The sequence below is a fragment of the Hylobates moloch genome, unplaced genomic scaffold (genome assembly GCF_009828535.3).
Source record: "Hylobates moloch isolate HMO894 unplaced genomic scaffold, HMol_V3 SCAFFOLD_19, whole genome shotgun sequence".
Classification (NCBI taxonomy): Eukaryota; Metazoa; Chordata; class Mammalia; order Primates; family Hylobatidae; genus Hylobates; species Hylobates moloch.
This window is the reverse complement of record NW_026652294.1, coordinates 31,230,839-31,245,483: the sequence shown is the minus strand read 5'-3', so window position 1 is coordinate 31,245,483 and position 14,645 is coordinate 31,230,839. Positions and strand designations below refer to the sequence as shown.

At 49.4% G+C, this 14,645-nt stretch overlaps 1 protein-coding gene across 4 annotated transcripts in view; it reads right to left on the bottom strand.

Moving 5' to 3' along the window:
• PPP6R2 (protein phosphatase 6 regulatory subunit 2) overlaps nt 1–7,004 on the bottom strand; it is a 36,880-nt gene extending 29,876 nt beyond the window's left edge. For all 4 annotated transcript variants that reach the window (XM_032139207.2, XM_032139209.2, XM_032139210.2 and 1 more), the window contains exon 1: nt 6,818–7,004. The gene's annotated coding sequence lies outside the window, so the exon portion shown is untranslated. The remainder of the gene's footprint in view (nt 1–6,817) is intronic.
• Nucleotides 7,005–14,645: the final 7,641 nt, after the last annotated feature.

The window sequence follows — 14,645 nt, the reverse complement described above, 5'->3', positions numbered from 1 at the left end:
CAAAAAAAAAAAAAAAAAAAAAAGGACTTATCTAAACTGACAAGAAACAAAATCAGAATAGTTCCAGAACATACTAAAACCCCACAAAATCTATAATTAATAGGCTCTCTATACAGAGAAGGTTTAATGGCTTTACTAATAAATTCTTCCAAACATTCAAGAAAAAATAACCCCAGGCTGGGCGTGGTGGCTCATGCCTGTAATCCCAGCACTTGAGGGAGGTCAAGGCAGGCGGATCACTTAATCTCAGAAGTTCAAGACCAGCCTGGCCAACATGATCTCTATCAAAAATATAAAAATTAGCCAGACGTGGTGGTGGGTGCCTATAATCCCAGCTACTCAGGAGACTGAGGCATGAGAATTGCTTGAACCCAGGAGGCAGAGGTTGCAGTGAGCCAAGATTGCACCACTGCACTCCAGCCTGGGGGATAGAATGAGATTCTATCTCCAAAAAAAGAAAAAAGAACTATTTTTTTTGAGCCCATAATGATCGATGGATCATGTTCACACATTCACATCAATATTCTAGTTGTAATATTCTACTAGTGTTTTAGAAAATGTCACCATTGGAGGAAACATGTCAAAGCATACAAGGATTTTGTTTGTTTTTCTGAGACGGAGTCTCACTCTGTGGCCCAGGCTGGAGTGCAGTGGCGCGATCTCGGCTCACTGCAAGCTCCGCCTCCTGGGTTCACACCATTCTCCTGCCTCAGCCTCCCGCGTAGCTGGGACTACAGGCGCCCACCACTACGTCCGGCCAATTTTTTGTATTTTTAGTAGAGACAGGGTTTCACCATGTTAGCCAGGATGGTCTTGATCTCCTGACCTTGTGATCCGCCTGCCTCAGCCTCCCAAAGTGCTGGGATTACAGGCGTTAGCCACTGTGCCAGGCCTTGTTTTTGTTTGAGACAAAGTCTCCCCTTTGTCGTCCAGGCTGGAGTGCAGAGTCACAATCTCGGCTCACTGCAACCTCCACCCTCGGGTTCAAGTGATTCTCCTGCCTCAGCCTCCTGAGTAGCTGTGATTACAGGTGCCTGCCACCACGCCCGGCTAATTTTTGTATTTTTAGTAGAGACAGGGTTTCACCATGTTGGGCCAGGCTGGTCTCAAACTCCTGACCTCAGGTAATCCGCTTGTCTTGGCCTCTCAAAATGCTGGGATTACAGGTGTGAGCCATCATGCCTGGCCTTTTTTCTTTTTTTTTTTGGAGACAGAGTCTTGCTCTGTTACCTAGGCTGGAGTGCAGTGGCCCGATCTCGACTCACTGCAACCTCCGCCTTCAGGTTCAAGTGATTCTCCTGTCAGCTCCACCAAGTAGCTGGGATTACAGGCGTGTGCCCCCACACCCAGCTAATTTTTATATTTTTAGTAGACAGGGTTTCAGCATGTTCGCCAGGCTGCTCTCAAACTCATGGGCTCAAGTCATCCACTCACCTCGGCCTCCCAAAGTGGTGGGTGGAGTGAGCCACTGCTCCTGGCCAAGGATTTTCTTCATATTATTTCATACAACCTCATGTAAATACAATAATCTCAATCAAAATTTCAATTAAAAAGATACCATTTAAAGGCCGAGTGTGGGGGCTCACGCCTGTAATCCCAGCACTTTGGGAGGCCAAAGCAGGTGGATCGCCTGAGGTCAGGAGTTCAAGACCGCCTGGCCAACATGGTGAAACCCCGTCTCTACTAAAAATACAAAAATTAGCCAGTCATGGGGGCTGGCACCTGTAATCCCGGCTACTCGGGAGGCTGAGGCAGGAGAATCACTTGAACCCGGGGGCGGAGGTTGCAGTGAGCCGAGATTGTGCCCCTGCACTCCAGCCTGGGAGACAAAAGGGAGACTTTGTCTCAAATGAAAACAAAAACAAAATCCTTGTATGCTTTGACATGTTTCCTCCAATGGTGACATTTTCTAAAACACCAGTAGAATATCACAACTAGAATATTGATGTATGTGAATATGATACATTGATCATTATGGGCTTCAAAAAAGTAGCGGTTCTTTTTTCTTTTTTTTGGAGACAGAATCTCACTCTATCCCCCAGGCGGGAGGCTGAGGCACGAGAATCCACGAGAATCGCTTGAACCCAGGAGGTGGAGGTTGCAGTGAGCCAAGATTGTGCCATTGCACTCCAGCCTGGATGACAGAGCAAGACTCCGTCTCAAAAAAAAAAAAAAAAAAAAGACACCACTTAGAATAATACAAAGATATCAAGTACGTAAGAATAAATCTAGTGAAAGATGCTCAAGACTGCCATACAGAGAATTGCAGTGTATTTCTGAGAAATCAAAGTAGCCTGAGCTACCAGCTGTGCTGCTGTGGTGTGAAAGGAGCCCTGGGCAGCGTGCACAGAAATGGAAGTGGCTGTGCTACAGGAAGACCTCACTCACACAATCAGTGATGGCTGCTTTTGGCCTGTGGACCACAGTTTGCCAGACCCAACTACAGCCAATGCAAACCTCATCAAAATTTCAGTAGGTTTATTTTTGGGGGGCAGGGTATGGAGAGGGAGAATGTAGAAAGTGACAAACTCATTCTAAAATTTGTTTATTCTAAAACAATCAAAAAAAAAGCAAAAATAAAAAAATAGAAAATAAAAAAATAAAAACAAAAAACAAAATAGGCCACGTGCAGTGGCTCACACCTGTAATCCCAGCACTTTGGGAAGCTGAAGCAGGCGGATCACCTGAGGTCAGGAGTTTGGGACCAGCCTGGCCAACATGGTGAAACTGTCTCTACTAAAAAATATAAAAATTACCCCAGTGTGGTGGTGGGTGCCTGTAATCCCAGCTACTTGGGAGACTGAGGCAGGAGAATTGCTTGAACCCCGGAGGCAGAGGTTGCAATGAGCCGAGGTCACGCCACTGCACTCCAGCCTTGGCAACAAAGCAAATCTCCATCTCAAAAATCATCATCATCATCATCATCATCATCATCATCATCATCATCATCATCATCGGCCGGGCGCAGGGGCTCACGACTGTAATCTCAGCACTTTGGGAGGCCAAGGTGGGCGGATCACGAGGTCAAGAGATTGAGACCATCCTGGCCAACATGGTGAAACCCTGTCTCTAATAAAAATACAAAAATTAGTTGGGCATGGGGGTGCATGCCTGCAGACCCAGCTACTGGGGAAGCTGAGGCAGAAGAATCGCTGGAATCCGGGAGGTGGAGGTTGTGCTGAGCTGAGATTGCACCACTGCACTTCAGCCTGGCGACAGAGCAAGACTCTTCCTCAAAAAAAAAAAAAATAATCCTCATCATCATCATCAAAAGGCAAAGAATCATAAAAACAATCTTGAAGAAAAACGAAGAGATATAGAAGAAATGTGATTAGCCATGAACAGATGATGTGGAATCTGAGTGACGGAGACATGGGGGTTCATGAAATATTTTCTCTAATTTGTAGACATTTGAAAGAATTCATAATGAAGGGCGGGGAAAATGCAGACGGTCATTTCACCGAAGCCCCACCTTTAGGCTACTCCTACAGTTTCAGGAAACACAGGAGGCAGGCTCAAGGCATCCCTGCCTCACGGCTGGCCCTGAGAACAAGCCAGCTGCTGGTTAATGGAAAGTTTCGCTCTTGTTGCCCAGGCTGGAGTGCAATGGCACAATCTCAGCTCACTGCAACCTCTGCCTCCTGGGTTCAAGCGATTCTCCTGCCTCAGCCTCCTGAGTGTGGGCGGCAAGCCACCCATGCGCCGAAGCAAGAGACCGAGAACACGAGCTGTTCCAGTATAATAAAACATAAAACAAGAATAGTTATACCAGATATAGATCTTAGATAGGATTATATATGAATATCATTAATCATTAGTTGGTAGTAATTACTCTTTATTCCAATATTATAATAATCCTCGCTCTATAATCATAATCTAGGAAAAACCAGGCCATACAGAGATAGGAGCTGAGGGGACATAGTGAGGTGTGACCAGAAGACAAGAGTGCGAGCCTTCTGTTATGCCTGGACAGGGCCACCAGAGGGCTCCTTGGTCTAGCAGTGACACCAGCGTCTGGGAAGATGCTCGTTGCCAGGCGGACTGTGGTCTAGCGGTTGCGAAAAGTGTGAAGGAACAACACCCGTTACTTAGCAGACCGAGAAAGGGAGTCTCCCTTTCCCCAGGGGAGTTTAGAGAAGACTCTGCTTCTCCACCTCTTGTGGAGGGCCTGACATCAGGCTCACCCGCAGTTATCCGGAGGCCTAACCGTCTCCCTGTGATGCTGTGCTTCAGTGGTCACGCTCCTAGTCCGCCTTCATGTTCCATCCTGTACACCTGGTTCTGCCTTCTAGATAGCAGTAGAAAATTAGTGAAAGTACTAATAGTCTCTGATATGCAGAAATAATGGCGTAAGCTGTCTTTCTCTCTGTCTCCTCTCCCTCTCTGCCTCGGCTGCCAGGCAGGGAAGGGCCCCCTGTCCAGTGGACACGTGACCCACGTGACCTTACCTATCATTGGAGATGACTCACACTCTTTACCCTGCCCCTTTTGCTTTGTATCCAATAAATAACAGCACAGCCAGACATTCGGGGCCACTACCGGTCTCCGCGCATTGGTGGTAGTGGTCCCCTGGGCCCAGCTGCCTTTTCTTTTATCTCTGTCTTGTGTCTTTATTTCTACACTCTCTCGTCGCCGCAGACGGGGAGAGACCCACCAACCCTGTGCGGCTGGACCCTACACTGAGTAGCTGGGATTACAGGCATGCGCCACCACGCCCGGCTAGTTTTGTATTTTTAGTAGAGACGGGGTTTCTCCACATCGGTCAGGCTGGTCTCAAACTCCTGACCTCAGGTGATCCACTCGCCTCAGCCTCCCAAAGTGCCGGGATTACAGGTGTGAGCCACCACGCCCAGTCAGCAGAAGAAATTTTTAACAGTTCGGTTCATATTACTTTAATGCCTTAAGTACTGGGTAAGAGAATGGAAGAAAAATATTACAGGAAGCAGTAAAATTATAAAGAAAATATCTGAAAGTGGCAGGGGAATAAGATCAGGTTATGGCAAATTATGAGATACATGCATCTAGTCACTGGGCTGCAAGGGCCAGGTAGTAAAGGTTTTTACAACTTCTACTACCACCTCACAGCCACGACAACCCCCCGGCCCACACCACAGCTCCCCGTTGCCTCCACTCCCACTCCCATTCTGCCAGCAGCCTCCCACCTGGCACCACCCACTGCTGCTGGCGCCCTTCACTTACACACAGCTTCAGAAGGAGCTGAGGTGAGGCAGTCCCCTGGCGGCCCTTGCAACTCTCAGATTTACGGCCCAAGGGAAGACGGCATTCCACTGAACACTCACATGCTGAATGTCATCAAGGGGAGCCGCGGCCTTCGTGGGGCTGCACTTTCTCAGAGCTCAAAGCAGATATAAGATACTGGTTTGTGCCCTGACTGAATGTTTGATGGTATGAAACAATTACGGTTAATATTTTTGGAGTGTGATCATGAAATTCTGATTATATTTAAAAGAAAAAAGTCTTTATTTTAGAGATACATAGCTGGGCATCGTGGCTCACACCTGTAGTCCCAGGACTTTGGGAGGCCTGGACAGGCAGATCACTTGAGCCCAAGAGTTCGAAACCAGCCTGGGTAACATGGGGAAACCCCATCTCTACAAAAAATATTTTAAAAAACTAGCCAGGTGTGGTGGTACGTGCCTGTAGTCCCAGCTACTCAGGAGGCCGGGGTGGGAGGATCACCTGAGCTTGAGGAGGTTGAGACTGCAGTGGGCTGTGACAGAGCCAGTGGACTCCAGCCTGGGCATAGTGAGACCCTGTCTCAAAAATAAATATACACACATACTGAAATATTTACATAAGAAATAATCTGGTGTCTGGGATTTGTTTTAAAATACTCCCGTCGGGGATGGGCGGGTGGGGCATGACACAGGGAAGAAGACTGGCCCAGGCGGACCGCGGGGTGCAGGCGCGGAGGCCACCACACCTCTCTCCCTGTGTGTCCACAGCCTGGAGGGGCAGAAGCCCGGGTCAGGTCACATGTAAGGCAGGTGCAAGGATGGACTCCAGGAAGACCCCATTACAGCTGGCTGAGATGAATTCACTAACTGCTTTTGCAGAAGTCTAATGCTAGAAGTTACCTTTGTTTTGAAAGAATAAATGCTCTGGACAGACAGACACGCCACCCATACAGATGAAGCTGCAGACCTGAGAAGGTGGATGTCCAAGGTCCTGCCATGATGCCCCAGGACCTCACACCTCCACCTGGTCAGTGACAGCACAAGATGGCCTACTTTGGGGCCCTGTGCAGCTCCCAGGGATGGCAGGAAGTGCTGCTTATTCCAGAGCCAGCTATAAGAAACACTCCTTCTTTGTTTTGAGACAGAGTCTCACTCTGTTGCCCAGGCTGGAGTGCAGTGGTACGATCTCAGCTCACTGCAACCTCTGCCTCCCAGGTTCAAGCGATTCTCCTGCCTCAGCGTCCCAAGTAGCTGGGATTACAGGTGCACACCACCATGCTCAGCTAATTTTTGTATTTTTAGTAGAGACAGGGTTTTGTCATGTTGGCCAGGCTGGTCTTGAACTCCTGACCTCAAGTGATCTGCCCAGCTTAGCCTCCCAAAGTGCTGGGATTACAGGCATGAGCCACCACACCCAGCCAGAAACACAGAAACACTCTTTCAAATTCCAGCTCCCAGACTGGCAAAACCCACACACCGCTCCACGTGTGTTGCGCAGAAGAGTCACAAATGCTGTTCCCACGGCCTGAGGATGAGTCGCAGAGCCAGGCCCACAGGAGGACACGTCAGCATCCACCATGACGGCGCCCCGAATCACAGGGGCTTTGCACGTGATTTACCTGTTCGGTTTTTCTTGCAATGAGATTGCCAATGGTCTTGCTGAAAAAACTGGCGAGCAGAGGATTGAGAGGCGGCTCATGGTCCAGGAAGTCGTACAGGAGGCTCAGCAGGCTCTCGTCCCCACCGAGGCGGTCGCTGATCTGCGGCACATCACAAGTCAGAAGCTCACAGGCTGTGTTTGGGTATCTAAAAGGGCACAGTCCAAGCACTGGAGGTGAAATTAGACTTCTCCAACTCTGAGGAAGCTGACGTGATAAAAACAAACACTACAGACCTCAGAACAGAATAAAAACGTGACTACCTGTGACCAGCTGGTATTTCTGACTACTAGAAGTTCAGTTTTTTAACATACCTTCTATGCTCCTCATGCCCTATACGCTGATATCCAACATTTTCTGACCCTCCTCCCATTCTTTAAATAACCTTTCTCAGTCTCCTGGCTTTTCCTCTCTCCAGGCCTTCGCACTTGCCTGCCAGGTCTCTCACCTCCGGTCTCACCACACTGTTTCCGCGAGGCCCCATGTGTGGCCGTTTCCATCTTCCCCTCCGCTGAGCCTCTCCTCTCCTTCTAAGCCATGCCCCTTCCATCAACAGACACAGACCCACTCCATCCCCAGACAGGAGAAACACCCATCAGCCACTCAGGAAGCATGTGAGGGAGGAGGCACTATGCAAGAACGTTATGACGAAGAAATACCAACACCTGTGAATAATGTACTTTGCTCCTTCTTTTGCACCTGGTAGACACAGGTGGGTGATGGCCATCACCCCAGGAGAGGCACACCCCACAGCCCAGGACTCAGCCCTCAACAGCAGCCCCCATAGCAAGGCCTGGTGTGTGACCCTGCCTCTGGGAATGCTGGGGAGGAGCACAGGGCCCACCCAGTGGGAGCGTCCTGTAGGAATGGCTGTCTCAGAACAGGCCAGCCTGTCAGCTGTCAGCCTGGTGTCACTGACACCAGCAAGTGACCTGTCCTCTCTGTGTCTGGGTTTTCTCATCTGAACATGCAGGTAAGGACGGGCACAGTGGCTCACACCTATAATCCCAGCACTTTGGGAGGCCGAGGCGGGTGGATCACTTGAGCTCAGGAGTGGGAGACTAGCCTGGTCAACGTGATGAAACTCCGTCTCTCCAAAAAAAAAAAAAAAAAAAAAAAAAAAAAAGAAAGAAAAATAAATTAGCCAGGCGAGGTGGCACGTACCTGTGGTCCCAGCTACGTGGGAGGCTGAAGTGGGCAGGATGGCTTGAGCCCGGGAGACAGAGGTTGCCGTGAGCCAAGGTCACACCACTGTACTCCAGCCTGGGTGGCAGAGTAAGACCCTGACTTAAAAAAAAAAAATATGCCGGGTGCGGTGGCTCACACCTGTAATCCCAGCACTTTGGGAGGCCGAGGCAGGTGGATCACAAGGTCAGGAGATTGACACCATTCTGGCCAACATGGTGAAACCCCATCTCTACTAAAAATACAAAAATTAGCCAGGTGTGGTGGTGGGCGCCTGTAATCCCAGCTACTCGGGAGGCTGAGGCAGGAGAATCACTTGAACCTGGGAGGCAGAGGTTGTAGTGAGATGAGATCAAGCCACTGCACTCCAGTCTGGGTGACAGAGCGAGACTCTGTTTCCAAAAACAAAAAGAACGTGCAGGTGACAGTGCCTGCCCATGCCTGTCACACAGCAAATGTGTGCTCAAGGTCAGCTGCTATGACCTTCCTTCTCTTGCCAACATGTGGCCACCGCCAGGTGCAGAGGCAGCCTTAGCACTGGACCTAAGCCAAGGTGGTCAATGCAACTAGCTGGAGGGGCCAGGGTTTGAGAGACCCTACCGGAAACAGCTGGCCAGGCCTGGCAGTCGACCAAGTGTGGAAGGGGAAGAAACGCAATGATCTCGGCTGGCTGCGGGGTGGGTGTTCCTCATCAGCCCAGACAAGAAAGTGCCACTTTTAGAGCTCTGAGGAACAGCGCCTGTTAAGGGCAGGTGGAGTGTAGAGGGTCAAAGAGTGGCCCAACAGGCTTGAGTTTGGGAGAGAGGACCTGGCTGGGGCCCGATGGAGGAAGGTCAGGGCACAGGGGCACTGCAGGCTGGATATGTGGGCAGAGAGGGGGCCTGAGAGCTGGCGCAGGGGGCTGGGGGAGGCCCAAGCTCATCCCCTCACTAGCCGAACTTTCTGGCCTTTAGTGTCCTTGTCTGTTAATTGGGGCAGGCAGTACCCACCTTGTGGGATGTCAGAGGGGCTGGCCAACAAGTACCTGGTACAGTGGACAACACACGGTCCCTCAGGGCAGGAGGACCAGAGAGCAGGAGAGGAGGGCCAGGTTGGCAGCCTCAAAGGCCACAGTGAGGCCCCAGGTCTACCAGATCTCTAACACTAAGACCGGTGAGCTGGGCAGGGGGAGGAAGTCACATCCCATGGGGTGAGGAGGAAGATCAAAGGTAAGGAAGCAGAGAAACGTCCAAATCATTCCTAGAAGAAGTGTCTCAATACCACAGGGAACAAACTGATTTTTTTTTTTTTTTTTGAGACAGAGTCTTGCTCTGTTGCCCAGGCTGGAGCGCAGTGGTGCTATCTCAGCTCACTGCAACCTCCGCCTCCCGGGTTCACGTCCTGTCTCAGCCTCCTGCGTAGCTGGGATTACAGGCATGCACCACCATGCTTGGCTAACTTCTGTATTGTTGGTAGAGACGGGGTTTCCCCATGTTGGCCAGGCTGGTCTCAAACTCCTGACTTCAAGTGATCTGCCTGTCTCGGCCTCCCAAAGTGCTGGGATTACAGGCGTGAGCCACCGCGCCCAGCTCCAAACTCATCTTGTCTACACACGGACAAACGTGTACACACATGGCACAAACCAAGCTAGAAGACACTGATTCTCTAGATGGAGGGACTAAGATTTTCTCCTTTTCTCCTTTATCAACATTTTACAATTATTCTCCAAATAACAGGTGCTGCTCTAGTAGTTTTAAAAACGTGTACAAGGTACAGAAATTCCAGTCAAACACAGCAGATGGAGCACACAGGCTTGTTGATATTCCCTCTCGAATAACACAATGAATTAAAAAGACAAGAAAGGAGAGGCAGAAACGGCGAACCAGCCTGGAGGACTGAAGCAGCCGGCCGCGTGAAGACTGACTTGGCACAGGGAAGGCTGAGTTTCAGGAGCCCACAGAAGAGGCACCAACTAGAGATGAGAATTCAGGCCACAGAACTCCAGAGAGGCCTGGACACTGATTCGGCGGCCAGTAAGGAGGGCAGGGTGGGCTGAAAACTTACAGGCCAGGGCAGTGGGACACGTTCATCCCTTATGGCCTCCTGGGGCCAGGGACACCAGGCACAGCCACAGGGTGACCAGACACCATCCAGAAATAGGGGACTTGGTGGAAAAAAAAAACAAAACTGGGGTGCCCTCAGCCCTCTTCCCAACTCAGCTCCTGATACTGACAGGTCCATGCCCCACAGGGGAGAGCTAGAAGGATTCTTTTCTGGGAAAAATAATGGGACAAAGAGAAAAGTCAACTAGTGGCCTCTAAGCTTGTGGTGAGTAAGCCCCATGCAGATCTCAAACTCTGTGCAGGGTTTAGGGCCCCACTCATGAAAGAAGCATGGTGCTGACCAAGCAGAAAACAAGGCATGCGGAGGAGAGCAAGTGTAGAGAACAGAGGGAAACTCTTTTAAACTACAATGTTCTCAGAGATGACACATTAAGACTGTGTATCCATGAATAAGAACTGGAAGCTTTTATTAAAATATATGAGAATAAGAAACAGCTCTTAGAAATTAAAAATATGGGCCAGGCGCGGTGGCTCACACCTGTAATCCCAGCACTTTGGGAGAACAAGGCGGGCAGATCACTAGGTCAGGAGATCGAGACCATCCTGGCTAACACAGTGAAACCCTGTCTCTACTAAAAAATACAAAAAAATTAGCCAGGCCTGGTGGTGGGCGCCTGTACTTGAGAGGCTGGGGCATGAGGCAGGAGAATGGCGTGAACCCAGGAGGCGGAGCTTACAGTGAACCGAGATTGCGCCACTGCATTCCAGCCTGGGCAAGAGTGAGACTCCGTCTCAAAAAAAAAAAAGAAAAGAAAAAGGGAGGCTAAGGTGGGAGAATGGTGTGAACCCAGGAGGCAGAGCTTGCAGTGAGCCGAGATTGCACCACTGCACCCCAGCCTGGGCGACAGAGTGAGACAGACTCTGTCTCAGAAAAAAAAAAAAAAAAATTGGCCTGGCACGGTGGCTAACACCTGTAATCCCAGCACTTTGGGAGGCAGAGGTGGGTGGATCACGAGGTCAGGAGATCGAGACCATCCTGGCTAACACGGTGAAACCCCGTCTCTACTAAAAAATACAAAAAATTAGCCGGGCGTGGTGGCAGGCACCTGTAGTTCCAGCTACACGGGAGGCTGAGGCAGGAGAATGGCGTGAACCCAGGAGGCGAAGGTTGCAGTGAGCCGAGATTGCGCCACTTCACTCCAGCCTGGGTGACAGAGCCAGACTCCGTCTCAAAAAAAAAAAAAAAAAAAAATTTTAAATATGACAGATGTTAAGCATGGTGGCACCTGTGGTTCCAACTGCTTGGGAGGCTGAGATGGGAGGATCACTTGAGCCCAGGAGTTTGAGTCTTGACTGGGCAACATAGCAAGACCTCACATCTAAAAAAACAAGCAAAAACTAATGGTAGAACTTTGAAAAGTCAATAAAAGGATGAGAAATAAAAAGATGAAGAAATCTCTCAGATATAGGCCAAAAAGGCAAAGTACAAAACATTAAAAGCAAAAATAAGGAAAGCATTAATTTGAGTGATCTAACACATCTTATTAGAAGTCCCAGAAAGAGAAAAGAGGGAAAATATCAAAGAAATAATATGAGAAATTTCCCTCAGCTAACGTCATAAACATACAGACTAAAAGGGTTCAGGGAGCCCAGCACAACAAATGAAAGAAATGGATATCCACTGTTGACCTCAGTGTGAATATGCAAATATCCACTGTTGACCTCAGTGTGAATATGCAAATACTGTTTACTGCTGAGCTGATTTGTTTACTCGGGATATATTTGCTTACTTATACAACTTTTCCCTTAGAGTCAGTAGTTTTTCTCATTGCTCTGTTTGCTTGATTTTGTACTTATCTATTACTAAATTCTCCCAAGCTCTGACTATGAAACTCTCTTGGCTCAATGATGCTGTTCAGGGATCCCGTGTCCTGACCCACAGAATAATTCCACATTACTGGGAAATTCAGGAACAACAGGGCTTAGAAAAGAACCTAAATGCCCTCAGAGAGGAGAGAAAACAGGTGACACATGTGAGCCAGGAACTTGTTATATCAGACTTGTGAGACTAGAGGAAAACACGGAGGCTCCCAGAGCCCAGGGGGTGATGCCCAGTCTGAACTTCTAATCAGAGGGTCTCAAACACGCAGGACCGACGCCCTAAACATCATCACCCACAAACTCCGTCTCAGGAAGCTGTTTTAACAGAGTATAATTTACCACAGGAAGTCAACCAAAGAAGAGGAAGAAGCCATCACAGGAGATGGACAGTGGATGTGGAATGGATGGACAGTGGCCCAGGAACTGTTATGGCGAAGTTCCCTTCCTCCCAGTGTTTCCCTTCGTGGAGACGCTGTCTTTCTTTCAGTTCTGCCCTGAGTGCAGCAAGTCTCTCTGGGGCAGGGGGTGCTTCCTGGGGGCCCGCTGTGACCCACTGCTGCTTCCTACTGGGTGAGCAGTTCTAATTCTGCAATCAGGAATGAGGAAGCCCACAGCTCAGAGTTATAAATGACACTGCTTTATGAGTAATGAAAGCGACAGCTTGGTGTCTCTTACTGGTTCTTCTGTCTTATTTCTCAAATAATCCAGATCTTGGCAAGCAAACTAGACAAGAGCTCACAAAAAGACCAGGAGCATCCACAGGCTCTAGGGCTGATCATGTGACTGCTGCTGCCTCCAGCCCTGGGGTGGCACCCTCTGCTGTGGCCTGGGCAGGCAGTGCTCTGACTCCGGAAGGTGACCAGCTGTCTTACAGCCACGCTGGTTTTCAGCCAAGGGCTGCTCCGTACAGGCAGGGCTAGCTGCACGTGAGGCCTTAGGAAGAGACAGCGTGTGGGCCTCACCTCCCTGGAGCAGCCCCTGGCTTTAATTAAGCAGGGTCAGTGGCTGCTACCTGATCCCAAACCACCCAAACCAAGTGCAGCTTCTCTTGAGCACAGACAGCTCAGGCAAATTCTCCACTTTCAAGAGAGCCCTCCCATAATTGAGCCTGTGGTCATGGAGGTGTTCTGCCAGGTCTGCGGGAGAACCCTGACCTCCAAGGCTAACAGGTTTCGGGAGGAGGTGTTTAACCTGGCAGTGCCACCTAGGCAAGGATAGCAGAGTCTCGAAGCATAGGCACTGCTCCGTATAAATAAAGCCTTCTTGGAATGCAGCCACATCCATTTGTTTACTATTTTCTGTGGCTGCTTTCATGCTACAACTTCAGAGTTGAGCCGTTGCAACAGAGACCTTACAACCTGCAAAGCCTAAAGTATTTACTCTCTGACTTTTCACAGATACAGTCTGCCAACTCCTGGTCTACATATATATCTTCTCCATCTTTTTTAAAGAGATGACAGTCTCACTGTGTCACGCAGGCTGGAGTGCACTTACTCTTCTCAGGCGTGGTCATAGCACACTACAGCCCCAAACTCCTGGACTCAAGAGGGCCTCCCACCTCAGCCTCCCAAGTAGCTGGGACTACAGGCGTGTGTCACCATGCCTGGATCTTCCCCATCACTGAAAAATAATCTTGACCCTTCTTCTTCCTTTAGCTACCATTCACTCCATCCATCCGTCCATCCGTCCTATTCTGTTTTTTTTTTTTTTTTTTTTTTTTGAGATGGAGTCTCATTCTGCAGCCCAGGCTGGAGTGCAGTGGCGCGATCTCAGCTCACTGCAAGCTCTGCCTCCCGGGTTCACGCCATTCTCCTGCCTCAGTCTCCCGAGTAGCTGGGATTACAGGTGCCCACCACCACGCCTGGCTAATTTTTTGTATTTTTAGTACAGACGGGGTTTCACCGTGTTAGCCAGGATGGTCTCCATCTTCTGACCTCATGATCCGCCCGCCTCGGCCTCCCAAGGTGCTAGGATTACAGGTGTGAGCCACCATGCCCCGCCCCTACTCTATTTCTCAAAAAGAGTGTTTTTTGTTTCACTTTATTTACAAGGCTAGTCATGTGACGCAGACAGACTGAAGAAGGAAGAAAGAAATCTTAACTGGTTGTGACCAATTAGGTGTAAACACTGATGCACTTCGACTAGCCTCAAAAAAAGTGTCTTCTGTAATCCCAGCACTATCCTAGCACTTTGGGAGGCCGAGGCAGGCAGATTACCTGAGCTCAAGAGTTCAAGACCAGCCTGGCCAACATGGTAACCCCGTCTCTTCTAAAAATACGAAAAATTAGCCAGGCACGGTGGTATGCGCCTGTAGTCCCAGCTACTAAGGAAGCTGAGGTAGGAGAACTGCTTGAACCCAGGAGGCAGAGGTTGCAGTGAGCCAAGATCACACCACTGCACTCCAGCCTGGTTGACAGAAAGGACTCTGTTTCCAAAAAAAAAAAAAAAAAAAGCCTTAAATTTTTTTTTTTTTTTTTAAATAAAAAATAAAAAAATAGAGCTGGGGGCCGGGTGCAGTGGCTCACGCCTGTAATCCCAGCACTTTGGGAGGCTGAGGCAGGTGGATCACCTGAGGTCAGGAATTCGAGACCAGCCTGGCCAACATGATGAAACCCTGTCTCTACTAAAAATACAAAAAATTAGCTGGGCGTGGTGACGCATGTCTGTAATCCCAGCAACTC